This window comes from Schistocerca serialis, chromosome 1, assembly GCF_023864345.2.
Source record: "Schistocerca serialis cubense isolate TAMUIC-IGC-003099 chromosome 1, iqSchSeri2.2, whole genome shotgun sequence".
In the NCBI taxonomy this organism is placed as follows: domain Eukaryota; kingdom Metazoa; phylum Arthropoda; class Insecta; order Orthoptera; family Acrididae; genus Schistocerca; species Schistocerca serialis.
This window is the reverse complement of record NC_064638.1, coordinates 1164461239-1164478521: the sequence shown is the minus strand read 5'-3', so window position 1 is coordinate 1164478521 and position 17283 is coordinate 1164461239. Positions and strand designations below refer to the sequence as shown.

The 17283-nt window shown below is 35.0% G+C and overlaps 1 protein-coding gene across 1 annotated transcript in view; it reads left to right on the top strand.

Moving 5' to 3' along the window:
• LOC126456215 (tubby-related protein 4) overlaps nucleotides 1-4899 on the top strand; it is a 509546-nt gene extending 504647 nt beyond the window's left edge. Inside the window, exon 14 of the mRNA XM_050091971.1 lies at nucleotides 3478-4899. The gene's annotated coding sequence lies outside the window, so the exon portion shown is untranslated. The remainder of the gene's footprint in view (nucleotides 1-3477) is intronic.
• Nucleotides 4900-17283: the final 12384 nt, after the last annotated feature.

The following is a 17283-nucleotide window of genomic DNA, read 5'->3' as shown; positions in this document are numbered from 1 at the left end:
TGATGTTCGATGCGCAACACAACACACCCTCCAACACTTTGACAAGTGCATTAAGCTGTGTGGGGGATTTTTTGAACACCTCTTGTAGAATGGATCAGTCACCTGTCCCACCATTGTGCTGTGCATCACAGCATTTCAGTAAGTAATAATCACAGTTGTCTTCATAACCACTCATAGGCGTGTGTAGTCTTCAACTTACTCCAGTTCCTTAATGATCGAAAATTGGACACACATTCTTATGACTTTTTCAGTTTATTTTCACATGTAGAAGATCTCACAAATTACCAGTATGTAACATTCCTCCTGAATCACCCTGTATATAAGTTGAGGAACCCCCATAAAACTGACTGGGTCTGCAGTAACTTGTAATTTAATTAAAACGTGGTGGTAAATACAATTTTATCTCTTCCTCTCTTAACCAGTACTCATTAATACATAATATTATCCTTTTGTTCCCATTCAGTATAATTCCCAGCTCGTCAGCTTTGTATTTCAGAGATCTAATATTTATATGCTCAAATAAAATTGATTTTTTATTGCAAGAAGGAACATGGGTGCTGTCCTGGGGCAAACTGAAAGCACACACAGTGATTGCCTTGCACTGGTCATTATGTTTGTTGCAATGAAGGGGTTACATTTTGGTAGCGATTGGATTTTCTTGAGGCAGGCCATGAAAATCCGTCATTTCTCCATGGCATTTTTTCGGCCCTGTTTCAGACTTGGATGGGAGACTTTCTCATTTCATTCCCTGCATAATTTATCTGCTATAAGTGATTTAATACACTTGATAACACTTCACTATGGAAGGGAGAAGATGATTCAGTACTTACTGGTGTTGCTTTCTTCTTACCTGCTAATGGAAGTAACATTTTCCCTGCTTGTTTCTCATGGTTCTAGTTTATTCCATATGCTGTATGATTCATGTGGGCAGACTGACTGGAAGCACTTGACAACACTGTGGAATAGGATTGAGGTGATGATTCATTCTGCCAATGATGCTGATGTTTTTCACTATAGTGCTGATGCACTGATGTTTTTTCACCTATTGATATTCCTGTTGCTTCAGCTGCAGTTTGCCACTTTTACATCTGATGACATGGAGAGTGATATATTTTATGGTACTTGCGGTTACCAGTGAACTTCTGAGGATACTCAGTAGATTAACGTGTAGAGCTTACTTTTTCCTTTACGAGAGAAGGAAAGTTGCTACTCACCATATAGCGGAGATGCTGAGCTGTGATAGGCACAATAAAAAGATTCACACAATCATAGCTTTCGGCCATTAAGGCCTTTGTCAGCAGTAGACACACACACACACACACACACACACACACACACACACACACACACACACACACACGCACTCATGCAAGCACAACTTGCATACATATCTACAGTCTCAGAGAGCTGAAACTACACTGCGAGCAGCAGCACCAGTGCATGATGAGAGTGGCGACTGGGTGGGGTAAGGAGGAGTATGTATGTGTGTCTACTGCTGACAAAGGCCTTAATATCCGAAAGCTATGATTGTGTAAATCTTTTTATTGTGCCTATCGCGGCTCAGCATCTCCACTATATGGTGAGTAGCAACTTTCCTTCTCTCGTATTGTTACATTCCATCCTGGATTTTCCATGCTTGATTACTTTTTGCCTTTGTTTTACATGTAAAATCCACATCTAGTAAAATCATTCCATTCTGGAAAACTTTTTACATGGTGTACTCAAACATGATTACTGTAAGAGACCTCCTGCATCAAGTAGCTATTCATTTAGAATATTTTGTGATTTTCACTTGGGATGTCATACCTCTGTGGTCTTGTGGACAAAATTAATTTTGTGTCATCATTTTTGCTATGGTTTCATTTAGTGAACTCTTAAAGCTATTTTTTTTACCATTAATATCATTTGTTTTGGCTAAGATAACAACCTGATCATTTTTCCTCAGTTGCATGTTTTGCTTTGTGTGTTGTGTGTGACATATTTGAAAAAGACATTCAGCTTTATAAACAATGTACACTTATAGCTGAATGCTGAAATTTTGTTCAGTATTTTCACTCCGTTTCTGACACGATTGTCAGACAATAATACTACCTGCAATTTATTCGCAGGATTGTTTATATCGAATACTGATTCTCTATTTGTCTCTATCCTTTACCAGTTTGCACTGTCTATTACCACGTTCAGTAATTGCAGCATGGGAATGTTCTAAATTGTTAGTGTTACCCGAAGTTATTGGTAGTGCAAATTATTTTCTCCGATTCATTCTGTTCTAGATATAAATTTCTTTCATTGCACTACTGTCCATTTGCCATTTTCAGTGTCCATCTCATGCTACTTGACAAAATTTTTAGATATATCATGTTCATATTTTCCTCTCTGGTGGAGAAACTTACCATATTTATTTTTTAAACCTAATATCTCATCAACTTACTCTGTCATAATTTTAGTCTTATTATCTGTGTTGTGAAATTTAATGTCTTAATCTTCATCTCCACACGTAGATCAGAGTCAGTTTTCTGTTTCAGATTTATATTTGCACTGTTGTAATGGCACACGGTCTTATGTTTTAAACACGTAAAACCTTTAACAGATCACCTCTTGCAATAGCGTTCATTTGAAATTTCCACTTTTTCCGTTATGCAAGAGTTTTTGTGAGACAATGTTGGTGCAGATGACGTTAATGCTCCAGATGGTATCTTATTGATGGGATCATAAATTTTTGTCTTACTCTTTTCACTTATTTTTGTGATAATATCACACAGGATGCATTTTCCTTGATTATAAATGTCCGATTTTGCAGATGATGTACAGTTTTTTTCTTTGTTACACATTATATTTGTGGAACACTGGACAACACAGCTAATATATGGCACCATCTGAAATGAGTCATTGTTGTCACAAGCAAAATTGCTTTTAATTTATGTACACTTAGAATGGTAAGCACCTATAATTTTGGAACAGATTACATGATTCTCTGGTTTTGACACCATAAATAATTCTGACAGCTTTTTCCTGCTTATCGATTATCTTGTAAAGGGTAAAACAATAGCTAGTGAATAAGCACTAACTTGAAAAATACATGACAAGATCTGGATGTTAGTGTAGCAGTGGTTTGAAACAATCACTGAGTACTGATATTGGCTTTCATTTTAAGGAAGATCTTGATGTGCAACCATTTTAAGTGTGTAACCTCTCCTTTGATTTAATACATTTTTAATTATTCCTCATCCTGGAAAGTTCTCATTTATGATGTGTGTGTGTGTGTGTGTGGGGGGGGGGGGGGGGGATGAATGACTAGAAACACATACAATAAATTTCGTACATTCAGTATCAACTGATATCACCATACTCGATATAATCCATAACATGATCTCAAATATTTAAGACAACTGTAACAACAGCAACATAATACCACTGTAATTTTGTTTCCAATTAAAAATAATCATAAAAGTAATGCAGTTATTTTGCTTGTTGCAGGCTGTATCAGCACAACGGTAGCAGTGTATGATGTGGGGCTGAATGTCCACCCAGTTTTTTAAGAAAAAAAACTGCCAGTGTTTGTTTTCAGATATTTAATCAGAGATAATATTTTAAATATGGTGCCAGCTTTTTATTCAGAAGACAGTAACTTTTAACTGCACTTATTTATTGATTATGCCTTAAAGGCATCTTATTCATTTCTGAAATGTCACATGAGAATCTGGGCCTATGTAATAAGTATAATTTGAAACTAAACACACTTGCTGTATCGTCCAAATAAATTCATACATGCTAGGGAAGCTAGAAAGGCCACTGCTATAATACCGGTGTGTTATCATTCAGAAACTAGTTGTAATTTAATGATGAAATTTTATATGGAAGTGCTACTAAACTTTTATTTTTTATTGGTTATACAAATTGTGCAATGGTATCAATTGTAAATGAGTGTCTTTGACTCCTAACGAATGTTATAGTGTTATCTAGTCAATTTTACATTGAAGCTGTTGGTCCATGAAACTATAACTGAATGTGTATCATTAAATATGTAGATCTGGTTCGTAGTGAGTGATATAATATTGTGTAAGAAAGAATTGCTTTATAGATATCACTGGTGTTACAGAATGATTATCTTTGTTATGTCTTATTATGATGTGCAGTAAATCTACTCTGAACGAAAAGTTTCATTTCCTCACCTTAGAAGTAAATATTTCTTTGTAAAAGTCCATCTAACATTTTCCCTATCGTATTATGTCACATAAGTAGTGTGGGTTTTATAAAAGGGTTCACATGCTACAAATGTATTTATCACAGGTCTCAATTGTTGTGTTAGGTTTGTATTGGATCTGGTTTTTCCACTATCTGCCTAGAATATATACTTATGACTCAGATCCAGTAAATAACTTTTTTTTAAAAAAAAGCTGTGGAGGAACTCAGAAAGTATTCTTTAAACATTGATAAACAAGAAGTTCTGTCCAGGCACCTACTTCAGTTCACTTTCTTGCACAGCGATAAAAAGTAAAACAATCCTGTAATTGTAATTTTATTATTTTTATAAATGAATGAGTTAAAAACACAATATGGATATACAACAATCACATACCACAACCTAAAATTTCTCTCTCCTTTACAAGTGTGTCAAATGGATGTTTACATAACTCATTCCACATGATATATCTGGAACTGATAAAGTTACAATGTCACCACTTTTCCTGTCTCCTTGTTCTTATCTTGTTGCTTAACATGGTTTAAACATTCCATCTGTAATGGTGGTGTATTCTCCTTCAGTAAAGCTTTGGATGGACTATCTGTTGAAAGTGTAAGATTTAGATATTACAGAAACACAAAGGAAATTATTAACAACTAATAGAAGAAAGAAAGATAATGCAATATCATCACAAGACCAAAGAATAAATGTAGCATAAGTATTGTTTTAGTAAAGCTTTTGATTGTTAAAAATTGACATCATATTTGTCTAAATAGTAAGGGTCATATTTTTACTAAATAGTAATGTCTAATGCTTTCAACCATTTTTATTCAGAAGAATATAGAAAACGAGAATGTAAGACTGGCTGGAAAAGGCTTGTAATAACTGTATATGTCAGGAAGAAATGTACAGTTGCCAGATACAAGTATCTGAAAATAGCTGTGAAAGGAAGGTTAAAATTTTAGCTTTGTGACGTACATAGGAAAGGATTAACAACAGAGAAGACTGCACATCTTCTAAACCATAGAATCAATATATGTGCAGCTTAAAAACTTAAATAATTTTATGTAAATAATAATGAATCATTACAAAATAAAAACAAAAGGTGTTACATATAATCATGGTGTAACTATATAAAAGGAGAAAATTATAAATGTTTAAGCCTGATGTGTATGCAAAAAAGAGCATATGGCAGTCTTGCACTTCTTGACCAAAAAATGAACATAAATTCTTTTTAGGTTATCAATCTCAGTCTAATTTTGAGTTGACTGCAAGGTTTTACAGCAGTTTTATAGAAAGCTGAAAACTATTTGTCGCTATGGAATATGTGTAGGTAGCTAAACTAGTTGATGCATGAGAATATTATTCTTCATAGTACTTCTTTTCACACCCTTAAAATTGATGACTTATGATTTATCATTCATCTTTGCCCTGACAAAAGTGGTTCGTCTGTTAGTTAAAGTTATGAAACTTGTATGTTCATTTAGACTCATTCTGTAACAACGAGAATCACATTGTCATTGTTTTGTGAACAGAAGCCTCTTAATGAACATATCTTCTGTCACAAGTGTTTGATTATCACTATAATTGACACTGTATCAAAATTTAAAAAAAAATCTTAAAATTTGTGCCAGCTAATAATTATTACCTTGACTGTATTTAATGTTGGTCTACACAGCAATAAAGTAAGCAAAGGGCAGTGAAACCTGATTGAAGGAAAGTATGAAAAGGGTTAGACACTAAATGTTATCAAAAACCAAATACACATTCTTGATGAAAAAGGAAGAAGCTTAAGAGGAACGAATGAATGAATGAGTTCTCAAAATTGCCACTTGTGATTAAGTGATGCATGAGTATAAGATCATGACAAGAAACAAAAATAAGGATACAGATACACATAACAGCTCAGAAAATTGTATGAACTTTTGAAATTTCATTCTTTTTCTAGTTTATGTACCTCTCTCTCTCTCTCTCTCTCTCTCTCTCTTTCTCTCTCTCTCTCTCTCTCTCTGTGTGTGTGTGTGTGTGTGTGTGTGTGTGTGTGTGTGTGTGTGTGTGTGTGTGTGTGTGTGTGTTTGGGGGGAGGAGGGGGAGGGAGGGAGAGAGAGAGAGAGAGAGAGAGAGAGAGAGAGAGAGAGAGAGAGAGAGAGAAGGGGGGGGGAGGGGTCTGAAGTGCAGTGAAACATAAAAATGCTAGTGCAGCCTTCCTCATTTTCATTTGTTGTTTCCATTGTGGAAGCTGTGATACACTACACTTTTGTGGAATGAAAATATTCCAGACCAGTAAAATTTTAATAGTTCACGTCAGCCTTATGCTGTCCACATACTGGCTCTTTCTTTAACTGCTTCATACAATTTAAGCTGCCCACTAGAATTTCTTTGCATTTATTTGTATTTGACTGTATCAATGCATTTGCCAGACATTGTTGAGCTCGTCTCCCAATAAACAAATAAATCATAACTTGTACTTTTATACCATCTTAAGTTACTTGTTGCAATGACAAAATACATTTAAACTATTCTTGTCAGGTAAAGAAAATAGTCTTGTGTACAGGAGAAATGTTAATAGGTGTGTATGATGCTGGCCAGAAATATATTTCAAAAAGGTGTTAACACACATGAAAAATCAATCTTTATCAAAGTTAAGAAAACTGTTTTCCACTTTATGTAACAATTTTGTTAATTATTATCTTTAATGATTTTATGAAACTTGTTGGACTGTTATAAGTTTTTACACTCAAGTGTCTTTAGCATTATAATTCTGGTGCTATGATTGTTTTCATTGTTGACGCACCTGAGTTTTTTTGTAATTTTCCTTGTTTAGACTGTTAACTAAAATGATGTTTGTTAATAAGAACTTTCTCCAAACCTCTCATGCTTCTCTTATCAGTTCATTGCAAAATGTTGATAAGTGTTTGCAGTGCAGTATGTCACAACTCATGCCAAGTTACATTTGGGTGAAATTTTGTCATAATCAGTCAGTTCTGCAACCAAATTACAACTACAAAAAAGAAATTTTCATTCAGGCTTCCGTTCATCATGAATCAAAACGTCCTCCCTGAAATATGCCCAAGTTACACAGTACCAACGTAGATAAATATAAAAATATTTCACAAATCTATCTTCCACTGTCCGCAGTTCGTGGTCTCGCAGTAGCGTTCTCGCTTCCTGAGTGTGAGGTCCGGGTTCGATTCCCTGTGGGGTCAGGGATTTGCACCTGCCCTGAGATGAGTGGGTGTTGTTGTGTCATGTTTGTCATCATCATTCATCCCCAACAGTCGGAGGAACACAACAGCAAACCACCTCCATTAGGACCTTGCCTAGTAAGGTGGTGCGGGTGTCCCGCATCGTTCCGCTACGCTCTGTCAAGAAGCATGGGACTTCATTTCCATTTCCATCTTCCACTCTTAGGACATACTAGTCTAATTTATGCATCATTAAGTCATGCCAGTTTTCTTAGCAACAAAGTATAACACAGGAAACAATAGAATGAATTGATGCAGTAATTCTCAGTAGTAGTTTCATTCCCAAACTCATTTCAGAATGTCTGTAGCCACATCTTGTGATTAAAGCTCTTTGATGCAAATTCCAACATTTCACTTTATACTTATTACCCATGTTGTTCAAATAATAAACACATGTAAATGAATCAACAAGTGATCAGTTAAGTAAAGTTAAGTGGCATCCAAATACAGACTGTCTGTAAAGTAACAAGAAAGTTTATTTACTATTTAACATATGTCATAACTCTTTTTTCTAAAAAAATAATAATTTTTATGAAACCCCAAGAATATTTAAATGTATCCCTGACATAAATCCATTAATTGTTGGATGTCATTAATATGTTTTGCCTGACACGTATACAGTACTGCCCATTTTCTTTGTAGATATTGTACACATAGCATCTACCATTCTTACAATACAATTCACTTTATCATTTTCTTCCTGCTGACATCACATTTCTTTTGCATAATTTCCACATAAATTGCCTAAATATGATCACACATGAAAACACACCCAGAAAGACATTTAGTACTCAGAACATTCTTTTGAACACTGAGTAAGAACAATCAGAAATGTCTGCAGAGATACATGACTGCCAGAATTTCTTCACAGTGGACACTTAGAATTGAAATATATCCTAATACAATTGGTGGAAAAGATACATAAACTTATCTCTTGAAGGTCAAGCTTGATAATTTAAAAAAAAAAATATATTGGATACAATGAGCCATTATCAGTCTTTCCCAAAACTGCATTGAAATCTGAAGATTATACTGACTACTGTATTATTTCTCTTGTTATGCTGAAAATGTTCTCAGATCTTCCACTGGCTGTTATTAATGCTTTCCAGTTAGAGACACAATGTTAATGACACCATCTTTGAACAACATGTACTTTAAATTCAGTTGTTGCAATGTTGTACAGATCTGCTACTAAGCTATTTGTGCTCTCTGTGATAGTGAGCCCACAACTTCTTCATTTGACTGACCATTACTTTGCAAGTGAAACATTATGAACCACCATAACAGTAATAACTGATTTTGTACATGTTATTGATAACTTAAGTATTTGGTGCTCATACATCTTTGTTGTGTTGATATTGTGCAAGTATGTTTTTGTTATATGGAGTGTTGAACATGTGTTTTTGTATATAGCAATAAAAGGTGACAGGTGTTTTTGTTGGTGTATAGAGTTACTGAATACCTTTTTATTACCGTTAACAATAGCTACATCACTTGCCAGTCATGACTGGGCAAATAGTGTAAATGTTTCAAAGTTAAGATTATACAAGTATTATAACAAATCATCATAAGTATGGTATAATACTGAATAACATGTGGAGAGAGAATTTTTATACAAAAATGCAGCCAAAAGGGAGGGGGGTAGGTTAATATTTTGTAACATCTGAGACATTGCCTATTTTGTAGAGGGGTTTTACAATAGCATACCTCAGCTTGTCAGGGAAGATACATTGTTTGAGAGAGGCATTGAGTATATGAGCTAGGACTTTACTGGACTGATTGTAGCCGGCTTGTAGTAGTTTGCTGGAAATATTGTCAACACCACTTGAATTTCTACTTTTTAAAGGAATTATGGTTCTTCTTACTTCCTGTACTGTTGTAGAAGCTAAACCTAAAGAATTTCAGAAACAATCTTTCAGTATTTTTATGTCCTTTTCTAACGAGCTGTTGTGTCCACTTTTATCAGCAACACTTAAAAAGTGCTCATTAAAATTTTTTGCCAAAATCTCTTGATTTAGTACTTGTCTGCCTTCATTTTGGAGAACAATGTTTTGTGTTCTAGTGGGGAAATTTCTGCCAGTCTCCCTCCTTATCACTTCCTATACAATTTTGATTTTGTTACTAGACTTATTAATTTTGGGCATAGATACAGACTTGAATAACTTTTCACAGTATTTTACAATATTTTTGTAGTATTTTAACTGGTGGGGTTCTCTGAATTTTTTTGAGTAATATATAGCTCTTATTTCCTTTTACATGAAATCTTAATGCCAGTGGTTATCTGGGGATTTTTTTATTTGGGTCTTAGATATCCTTTTTTGGGAAGGTGCTTTCAGATACCAGTGCCACTTCATTCCTCAAAATATTGTACTTGGAATTGGCATTATCTAAATCACACAAGGATCTCTGGTCTTGGAGATGTAATTTAACAGTCTGGCTACTTTCATCATTAATTTTCCTAGCTATTAGGTTGGTGCATAAGTATGTAGTGTTTTTCCATAAGTTTAATAAACACAACAGATACTCATAACAGAAACTGTAGTCATCAATAATATATTCAACTTCACTATTTACAATAGTCTACCAATTCTGGGGTAACTTTTTGATTCCACAACTGTAGAAATCACATGGTTTGAGACAAAGAACTCAATGAGCCAAGTTTGGAGTGCATTTTCATCCAAAAAGGCAGTAGCTTGTAGGTTGTTCAACAGAGTATGGTAAAGGTGAAAATCTGTGGGCTCAAGATCTGGTGAATAAGGTAGGTACAGAATGACTTCCCAACACAACTCCCCTATGGTGTTTTTTTTCTTCCCCAGTCTAGCAGCATGTGAGTAGGTATTATCGTGAAGGAGCATCCCTTCATGAAGTCTTTGTAGTCGTCATTCTTGGATTGCGACTGCAAGATGTCTCAATTGTTGACAGTAAATGTCAGCAGTGATGGTTACACCTTGGAGAAGCAATTCATAGCACACCACAATTAAAACTTAACTCATTAAATTAACTGAATACATCAAAAAAATTGTGTCTTTTTAACAGTTTCTCCTACTACTACAAGAGTCAGGACGAATTATTTGTTTAAATGAGGAAATTAACAGATGTCATTATGCAAACAATACTTTTGACAAAACTATTAATTACTTTGGAATTAATTAAGGGCTGGCTTTGCTAAAATGTTTTCAAATAGATCCTTTAAGAATACCATTGGTGGTTCTTCCACATGTTTATAACTATTACAGAATTTATATTTGTCTCTAAGTTGACAATAGAATTTAAGTTACAAAACAATTACTGATTTCACCCAATAACAAAAGATACTAACTAGGCATAACCAAAATAAATTAGAAAATCATTTACATACATAAAAATAAGCACAAAATTAGATCTGGTGTTATATTCTTTAAAACTGAGGGCCAGCCTTTCTCTCTTATGAAAATGTAGATTATACTCACATATCTTAATGGTAATTAGTTAAAAGTGAAAAATGAATTTTAAGGAGGCAGATGGCAAAACAAGAGGGAAAGTAAAAATATCCCAGCTTGCTTCGTCACAAGTAGGAGAAAAAAGAAAGATAAATAATTATAGCATTTATGCAGCTAATGCTGGAATCAGAGTACTAACTTTTGTCCTCATTTAGTTTCAGAATAATTAACATTGTTATCCAAAACATAGTTAGTGAAGTAGAGACCCATATTCTGGCAAACTAGATTCTGTAATTCAATGGTGATTATTGTTTTCCCTGAAAGTTCTCTGTCAGGCAGATCTCATTCCACTAATCAGTTATTCGGAAACAGAAATATTGAATCGTAACTTGTAGAAAGACAGTAGACAACATAACTGAAAGCAGTTGTAATGTTACAAAAGAGATGCTGGAAGCCAGTTTAGTCAGTCTGCTTGAGGTTAAGATATGAGCAAAATCTGTGCCCAAAATTACTACAGAATGTATGCAGATGAAGTAGCACAGATTACAGCTTATACAAAGTACTGCTGGAAAGAGCAAACTCTCGAGCTTTACACGGTTCCCACTATGTAGTAGCACTGGCATCTGGAAGTGTGAGAATTTTTAAATCAAAGGATTACTGGATCAGTCACAGTGGACCAAATAATTCACCTGGTTTCCAAGGTCACCGGACTCAACTGTGTCTGATTATGGATGTCAAATTAAACACATTTCAGCTGCCAATTTTCAACCTTATTTTATTAGACAGCCAGTTTTATCCAACTGTTGGCAGGTGATGTTTGAAGTGGTCACTGTAGCAAGTAGATATCTACTAATAACAGTATTGCTGGCCCCTGCTTCAATCACAAGTCAAGTAGATTATTCCTAGACTTCGGTCAGGGGCCAGAAGATGGCATAATAAAGTGCTGAAACTGGTTGCCTAATAAAATAAGGTTGAAAATTGATGGTTGAAAGGTGTTTAATTTGACATCCTCAATCGAACAACCAAATCCCATGACCATTGCTAATAAGACAAATGTACAGAGGTATGTGATTATTTCTTCTGGGGGTTTATAACAGACTCTGTTTATATGCCTCCATTACCAGCAACAATGAATGAACTGAGACATCACAAAACAGCAGCTGTGGAAGCTGTAACTCAAGACATGCTCGCTGCAGTATGGGAACAGTCTGAATACCGCACTGATCTATGCCGTGCATCTCAAGGGGGCATAATGAACACCTATGAAACGGTAAGAAAAAAAATTTTTGAGTTTCCCGTTAATCAAAAAACAAAATTTATTGTATATGTTTATTAGTTTCGGAAATATAGACACGCCAAATTGGATGATTCTTTTTTATACGTACTGTATAACATCCCCAGGAAACATCTAAGGCCTTTAAACAGAAAAGGAGAGGGCATTTTTACAATATCCATCACTTTTTCAGGAAGTGGTAAGATACCATGGAGTGATGTGGTGTAGCCAAGGAACTTCACATGTTCTTTTGCAGAAACATATTATATTTATTCTTATTAATCATAAAACCCCAGTACTCTAGTCTTTTGAACAAAGTATACAGTAGCTAAAAATATATGAATGACATTGAATCGTTAATTAATTCCTTGAATGTCGATTTTAATCCTTGTGTGAAAAATGTACTAAGTGAAACCTACAACACTCTCAAAGAAACCGTTAATGAAAATCAAAGTGCTCCAACTTCTGCTATAGTTACAAAAAACTCGTTTGCGCCCATTGCACAAGAGAAACACCGACAAATGAAATTATTGAGAGAAGACGAAACAAAACCAAAAGTTTGTATCTTTGCGGATAGCCATGGACGAGATTTAGCCACTATTCTTATGAATATGCAATCTAAATTTTCCGTTACTGCCACTGTAAAACCTGGGGGCCCTTTCCAGCAAATAATTAAAGATTTAAACCCTCAACGAAATGATGTTTGTGTAATTATTGCTGGAGCTAACGATGTTTATAAAAATGAGTCGAAAAATGCAATCATGGCATTGCGAAATGCACTGGAAAGAATCTCGCCAAGAAAAACAATCGTCGTTAGCATCCCACACAGACACGACCTAATAAACAGTTCATGTGTAAATAATGAAATCAAATTCACAAACAGAATGTTTCAAAAGGTATGCAAAGCATTCAAGGACGTGAAGTTTTTGGACAGTAATTCCGAAGAGAGAATCCATTTTACTCGACATGGAATGCACAGGAACCGCCTAGGAAAACATGCACTCGCTAAAACACTATTAGCAGAAACATTCAAACTATTTGAAAACACCACTCCTCCAATCATTCTAAAAGCACCTGTGCCCATTGAAACTGTACCATTGGAAGAAATACAGACAGTGTCGCCAAAATACTCCTTCAAACCTATTGGAACAGCTGAAGGGAAGACTTCATATGTAGGAGCACCTGTATGCGAATCAACACAAACAGGTCTTTTATACAAAAGCAAGACAGCACCAGCAGTTACAACTCAAGTGGGAAACATTAGTCCACTACCAACTGGTGAAGCTGCAGCAGCATTTAAGGAGGAAGAACAGTCATCAATAGCAGAAACAGCAACACCAAACCCCACAGGATCAAGTGTACAAGCGGATAGTGTAGAAACCTCACCAACAGGAGGTCCATCCTCTATGGCAATAAGGAGCACAGTAGTGACTGCAGCTGCTCCACATAGGATGTGCCTGAGATCAAGAAAGTCCTCAGCTGCAAATGGGGATTTTTTATGGTACTGGGTCAGAAGGGGGAAGATTCCAATCGGAATGTAAGTAATGAAGTTAATAACAACAAATGTGGGTGTTACCAGCACAACAGCTCGCCCTTCCCTGCAGAAAACTGTTCCTGTAATACTGGTAGTCCCAACAGTGGCAGCACCACAGCCAATCATGTAATTAAAAATAAGCTCAAAATTTTTCACCAAAATATTCAAAGCCTGCTCTGTAAGTTAGACCAATTTATTGTAAATATTGAACCAACAGGCAGAAATTGTGCTCATATTCTCTGTCTGATAGAACACTATGTCATTTTTGGCATCGAAATGCTCAATATTCCAAACTATGTTTTAGCTACCTCATTTCGTAGAAAGCATATGTGCAAAGGTGGGGCAGTTATTTATGTGAAAAACAACCTGTCCTTTAATACAATAGATGTAGAGAAACATTGTGTAGAGAAAGACTTTGAGGCATGTGTCACAGAAATAGTAGAAGCTTACAAGAAACTGGTAATCGTAGCAATATACAGGGCTCCATCTGGTAATTTTAAAGTATTCATGAAACAATTAGATTCTGTGCTATTGTATCTCACAAGAAAAAATAGGGACATTATAGTGACTGGAGATTTTAATATAGATTTCCTAGAAAGCTCATCTTCTAAGACAGAGTTCGCAAATTTAATGCATACCTACAACCTTGTCTCCACTGTCAGTTTTCCCCACAAGAACTACTGCCACTTCCAGCACTCTAATAGACAATATCTTTGTAGATATGAGTAAAACTCATCACATCAAAGTTGAAAAAGTCATAAATGGTCTCTCTGAACATGATGGGCAAATACCCACAATTGACAACTTTAATACAAATCAGAACAAAGCTAGTGCACAGTGGAAAACCATTAGAAACATGAATGAGGAAAATATCCAAAAATTCAAATTATGCATTCAGGAGATTGACTGGAGGTATGTTTATCTTGCAAATGATGTTAATACAAAATATAATTTATTGACTGATGAATTATCAGGTATATTTGAAAGTGTCTTTCCAAAAAAGGTCTGTAGACTACAGAACAGGCAATCAAGCAAAAAACCATGGGTCACCAACGGCATAAAAATATCATGCCAGAGAAAAATAGAACTATATATAACATCCAGACAATCCAATAATCCCCTCCAGATGAAATATTATAGGACATACTGCAAAATCTTAACTAAAGTCATTAAAAAATCTAAAAGTATGTGCATACAATCTGAAATTAATTGTTCAAATAATAAAATCATAACGATTTGGAATGTAATAAAGAGAGAAATAGGTACTGCACCATCTGACAATGAAAAAACTGCTGTCCTAGAAATTAACGATTTGGAAATAACTGATAGTAAACAGATAGCAGACACATTAAACAATCACTTTGTAAGTGTCACCTCTCAAATAGGTTGCAGTGGTGACCTAAGGGAAGCTGCAGATATTCTGAAACTTAACCTCTCACAATGTTTTAATGATATAAATGTAACACCCACAACTGTTAATGAAATAAAAAAAATAATTCACTCATTGAAAAGTAAAGGATCTTCAGGTATAGATAACATCTCTAGTAAACTGTTGAAAGCCTGCAGTAATGATGTAAGTGTAGTACTTGCTCACATTTGCAACACGTCTCTTTATGAGGGAGTTCCAGAGAGAATGAAATATGCCATTGTAAGACCTCTTTTCAAGTCTGGTGATGCTACAGATGTCAAAAATTATCGTTCTGTCTCTCTCTTAACAACATTTTCAAAGGTTCTTGAAAAGGCAGTGTATAACAGGATTGTGGCACATCTTGATAAACTTAATATTATTAACCACAGACAGTTTGGTTTTCAAAAAGGGGCTTCCACAGAGCGTGCCATATATTCACTCACAAACGATGTCTTGGAGTCTATTAATAGTAAGAAGTCACAAGTTGGTGTCTTCTGTGATATTTCCAAGGCCTTTGATTGTGTAAACCACAAGATACTCTTGGAGTAGGCCTATCATTACGTAATCAAAGGGCCTATAGGTAACTGGCTAAAATCATATCTTGAAGACAGGAAACAAAAGGTGGTTCTAAATGGCTCCAACAAAGGATCTTCTAATCTAGTGGATTCTGAATGGGGCAAAATTCAGCATGGAGTTCCCCAGGGATCTGTCCTTGGACCCTTACTGTTTTTAATATATGTTAATGATTTATCCCTGTCCATTAGTAAAAATTGTGAATTCACAATGTTTGCTGATGATACAAGCATTGTCGTAGATGGTAAGTCTACTGCTGATATGGAGACTGATGTTAATGATATATTCAGAGAAGTTACAGCTTGGTTTTCAATTAATTCTCTTTCAGTTAATATTAAAAAAACTAATTTTATACAATTCCATACAAAAAATAAAACTCTAGAAAATATAGTAATTGCTCATGACAACCAGGAACTAGAACAGGTGCAATCCACTAAATTCCTGGGGGTTCACATCAACAGTAGGCTCAACTGGGAACAGCTGTCCCCCTTACTCTAAAAAGGCTTTCATCAGCAACTTTTGTTCTAAGAATCATTACTCATTTTGGGGACATCAACATTTTAAAATCATCTTACTTTGGGTACTTTCACTCATTAATGAGTTATGGGATAATATTCTGGGGTAATTCACCAGCCTAAAAAAAAATCTTAACTGCTGAGAAGAGAGCAGTCAGAATCATGTGTAGGGTTCCTCCATGAACCTCATGTAGAAAACTTTTCACACAGTTAGGTATTCTGACTACAACATGTCAGTACATATACTCTCTGATGAATGTAGTTAATAAAGACTATGCTCAGTATGAAACAAATTGTTCATACCATAACTACAATACTAGAGGTAAAGATGATCTACATGTTGAACTAAAAAATTTATCACTTGTACAGAATTGAATAAAGTATGCTGCTATAAAGACTTTTAATGCATTACCTAATTATATAAAATGTACAAGTGAAAATGAAACGCTGTTCAAAGGTACGTTAAAAAAATACCTGCTTGACCGTCCACTGTACTCCTTAGATGAATTATTTTCCAGAAGTAATGCCATCCCTTAATAATAGATGTATTTAGTCTCTTAGTTATTAGATGGACGATACAATATTATGTTAATGTTATAGTTATAATGTTATATTGTGAATTGCTATACTAGTGAAATGACAGCTTGTAAATGAGAAAAATTGATACTTATTAATATCTATATCATTGTATTATATTACTATTCTGTAGCATTAATTGTATTTGTACAATTGTATTGACACGTTCCACATCCAGGCGAATCACTCACATGTACGAATCCATGGAATACGCATACCAAATAAATAAAATAAAAAAAGATGCCTAGTGTGCTCCTCTTTGTTTTTTGAGAATGCTAACACAGCGTACACATAGCAGAACGCAAATGGAAGGCGATGCAGGACCTCATGCAGAAAACACTGTCACGTTTGTGCAGCATTTTGCAGCCCAAAAGGCATAGCATGCACTCAAAAGGAGCAAAGGGTGTAGTCACAGCTGACTTTTTTTTTTTTTTTTTTAGAGCCATAGCACAGCCAACAATACTGAAATAGCAATCCCCTTCTAGTTTTCCATTAAAATCAGCTATGAGATGCACTGGGTATCAGTTAGAATAGTGTGGGTGTTTAATCCCCTGTAG